The sequence below is a fragment of the Solanum lycopersicum genome, chromosome 8 (genome assembly GCF_036512215.1).
Source record: "Solanum lycopersicum chromosome 8, SLM_r2.1".
Classification (NCBI taxonomy): domain Eukaryota; kingdom Viridiplantae; phylum Streptophyta; class Magnoliopsida; order Solanales; family Solanaceae; genus Solanum; species Solanum lycopersicum.
This window is the reverse complement of record NC_090807.1, coordinates 43,081,972-43,086,537: the sequence shown is the minus strand read 5'-3', so window position 1 is coordinate 43,086,537 and position 4,566 is coordinate 43,081,972.

Below are 4,566 nucleotides of genomic sequence, written 5' to 3'. Positions count from 1 at the left end.
TTTCAAGATTCATTATCTTTATTCCTCTTGTGTCGGTACGTGACACTCCGATCCCCTAAATCTACGTGTCGGTTCGTGACACCCGATCCCCTAATTCTACGTGTCGGTTACTGACACCCGATTCCCTATTCTACATGTCGGTTCGTGACACCCGATCCCCTTATTCTACATGTCGGTTTGTGACACCCGATCCCCTAATTCTACGTGTCTATTCATGACACCCGATCCCCTAATTCTACGTGTCGGTTCGTGACACCCGATCCCCTAATTCCACGTATTGGTTCGTGACACCCGATCCCCTAATTCTACGTGTCGGTTCGTGACACCCGATCCCCTAATTCTCATTCTATTAATTCATCAAGCCTTCTCTTATACCAAGGCATCATCACCTCATTACTTTAGTTCATCAAGCCTTCTCTTATACCAAGGCATCATCATCTCATTACTTTAGTTCATTAAGCCTTCTCTTATACCAAGGCATCATCAATAACAAGAGATTTTCAAGATTTGGGATTCAATAGCTTCGTCATGCTTATTTCATCACAATTATATAATCACATTCATGCAAGCATACAATTAAGCATATAGAAGACTTTACAATACAACCCAACACATATCATTCGTTATTAAGAGTTAACAACGAATAGTATAAAAACCATAACCTACCTCCACCGAAGATTAGTGATCAAGCAAGCAATTTCCCTAAGCTTTGTTCTTCGTTTTCTCTCTTCCTCGTTCGATCCTCTCTCTCTCTCTTTGTTCTTTCTACTTCTCTTATTTCAACCCTCTTTCTTTTACCCTAATTAGCATATAATTAAGAACAAAAGATGGCAATAATAACCATCTAATTAACTTAAGGTTACCTCTTTTAACCCCCAAGTAATTATACTTATTAAAATTAACCCACTAACATTATAATTAAAGCAGGAATAGTCCAAAATGCCCCTTAAAATAATTAGAGAAATCCGACCCAGCCTGGGATTACGCAGCCTGTGACAGCCCGTCGCGCCTGCGATGGTCCGTCCTGCTGCTCCGTCACAAAGTTCAGAGACTCAATTTCTCGGAAGAGTTTGTGACGGTCCGTCCTGCCATTCTGTTACAAAATTCAGAGAGTCGATTTCAGTAACCCATTTTTAGAATTCTAAGTATTTTGGAACGAGATACCCTCGACGGTCCGTCGTCTCAGCCTGTTTTTTCAGAAATAAAATCTGCTGCTCGAAACAACTATATAGGTCATTACATCAAGAGAAATTGAAAAAATAAAAATACCAGTAAAACAAGAAGTACAACATTTAGAAGAAATAAAAAATACAAGAATAAGTGAATTAGAAAAGTAATTAGCTAGGTTAAAATTATTATATGAAAATAAGCAAAAACAAAAGGAAAAAGATAAATATCTTGAATTAACTAATGAAATAAAAGAAATGGAACAAAAATTAAATGATGATATTGAGATAAATGAAGTAAATGAAATAGATGAAAATGAAAATGACAAAATATCAGAAATAAGTGGCATAAGTGAGACATATACAGAAATCTTAGAACAGACAATTAAAATAAAAAAATTGGAAATAGACACAGGAGATATGAATAGACCCAGTACGTCAAGAGTCAAAACCCCAGATAATAGTCCCAAAAATAGTCCTAGAAGTAGTCCTAGGTGGACACCACCAACTTATTATACAGAAAGTTATCAACAATCAGATAGAAATATTTCAATATGGAACAGTAGGTTAAATAAAAATTGGATACCGAAACCAATTAGTGAAAAATATAATTTCTTAGATTTAGATTGTGTCACAGATATAAATAAAGCAATATTACTATGGATAGGAAATATATCTAAACAGTTAATAGATAACAAAATAGAAACAACAAAAACACCGAGATACATAGAAAGAACATTCGTAGGAACAACAAAATTATGGATAGAAAATCTACCCCCAGAAAGTTTAGAAGTACTTAGGAATGATAAGAAAATGGATGCATCCCCATCAGCAACAAATATAGATATACTAGACAAATATGAATCAGCAATAACAAATGAATTTGGAGGTATGACCACGGATATAAACAAAATAGAGAAAAAATAATAAATAGACAACTTATGACAAAGTTGGCTTTATGTAAAATGTGTTATGTAGAAGAATATACTTGTGCATTCAAAGAATATTATTACAAATCTAAATACAATTTAGACGAAGCAAAAGAAATAAGAAAACAATAGTTTACAAAACTACCAGAACCATTTAGTACAAAAATAATAAAGGATTGTAATAATGAAGGAATGGTAGATACTTTAGGAGCTAGAATAAAATTTCTATCTCAATGGTTTACACAATTATGTGAGAACCAAAAAGAAAAATTAAAAATGGAAAAAGTACTAAATAAAAATTTATCATGTTGTAAAAATAAAATGGCACCACAGTTTTGGTGTACAAATAAAAAACAAAAATCCAAAAGATAAAAAAAATATAGAAAAAATAAAACTAAGTATAAATATAAACAACCAAGACGAAGGTATTATGTAAAAAACTATAAAATGAACAGACCATATAGACCTAAAAGAAAAATATCCAAATGTACATGTTATAATTGCGGAAAGATAGGACACATAGCTAGAGACTGTAAATTACCTAAAAATCCAAAAAGAAAACAAATTGCACAAATAGTTATAGATGATGACAAATATATGCAAATAGAATACATAGACTACGAATTTATTGAAAACAATAGTATATATGAAGTATCAGATATAGAAACTGAAAATGGAGATTCAGATAATGAAATAGAAGAAGAAGAAATATAATGTCTGAAAACGAAATAATATCTAAAGAGAATTATGAAGATAAAGAATCATCACACCAAAAAATTATATTTGATAATACATTTTGAGCAAATAAATAGAAAAGAATTAGATTTAAGTGTTGAAAAAATACTTGACATACCTATACTAAAAAACTGGTTTTAAAGGCAGAAAGAAGAATACTATGTAGTTAGTCAAAAAGAACACATCATAGACGGTAAATATACAAGCGGAAAAGCATATATAACTATAATAAGCAAATGAATAATAAATAAAGAAATACAAAACATAAAAAATAAAGAAGCTATAAAATATGCACATTTAGGAGGAACAGAAATACTAATAAAAGCTTGTTTCAGAGAAGGAATAGATACACCCATTGAAATATATTTAGCAGATGATAGAATAAAACATCCTATAGAAAAAAGTGTAATAAGTGCAATTAAAGGAAATTTAATATACCAAAAATTTAAATTTATAAAAAGTACTAATTATACAGTAGCATTAACAGATACAAATATAGATAAATGTCACGACCCAAATCGGGCCGCGACTGGCACCCACACTTACCCTCCTATGTGAGCAAACCAACCAATCTAAACCTTAAACATTTTAATATAATATCAACAGAACGTAATGCGGAAGACTTAAACTCATTAATAAAATCAATAACTATTATTATCCCCAAAATCTGGAAGTCATCATCACAAGAACATCTACTTCAAATTACTAAATCTAAGAGTTTCTAAGAAGCTTAAAAAAATACATAAAACCTAGTCCATGCCGGAACTTCAAGGCATCAAGACATGAAGAGAAAGATCCAGTCCAAGCTAGAAGAATTAGCTCACCCTGATATCCGGAGTAATGAAGACTTGCTAGAGTTAATGTTGAGTCAAAGATGACGGCACGTTTGCTGCACTCCACAAATAAACAAGAAGAAAATGTAAAAGTAGGGGTCAGTACTAAACACGGGTACTGAGTAGATATCATCGACCAACTCAAAATAGAAATCAATATATACCGAGTAATATCATAAAATCAACTATGATACTCAACATGTAGCAACAACAAGTACTATATCATTAACAGTTACCGTCAAGTTCACACATGAGGACTCAAGCCTAAATAGCATACTCATTTGGGAATTTGATTCATTAGATTGAGTATATTAACATCTTTCAAGATTCATTATCTTTATTCCTCTTGTGTCGGTACGTGACACTCCGCTCCCTCATATTCATTAATCCTCTTGTGTCGGTATGTGACACTCCGATCCCCTAAATCTACGTGTCGGTTAGTGACACCCGATCCCCTAAATCTACGTGTCAGTTTGTGACACGCGATCCCCTAAATCTACGTGTCGGTTCGTGACACCCGATCCCCTAATTCTATGTGTTGGTTCGTGACACCCGATCCCCTAATTCTACATGTCGGTTCGTGAAACCCGATCCCCTAATTCTACGTGTCGGTTCGTGAAACCCGATCCCCTAATCTCATTCTATCAATTCATCAAGCCTTCTCCCTTACCAAGGCATCATCAATAAAAAGAGATTAGGTTTTTATCAAGATTTGGGATTCAATAACTTCATCAGGATTAATATAATCACAATTATATAATCACGTTCATACAACCATACAATTAAGCACATAGCAGGGTTTACAATACTATCAATACATATCATTCGCTATTAAGAGTTTACTACGAATACCATGAAAACCATAACCTACCTCTACCGAAGACTAGTAATCAAGAAAGAAAA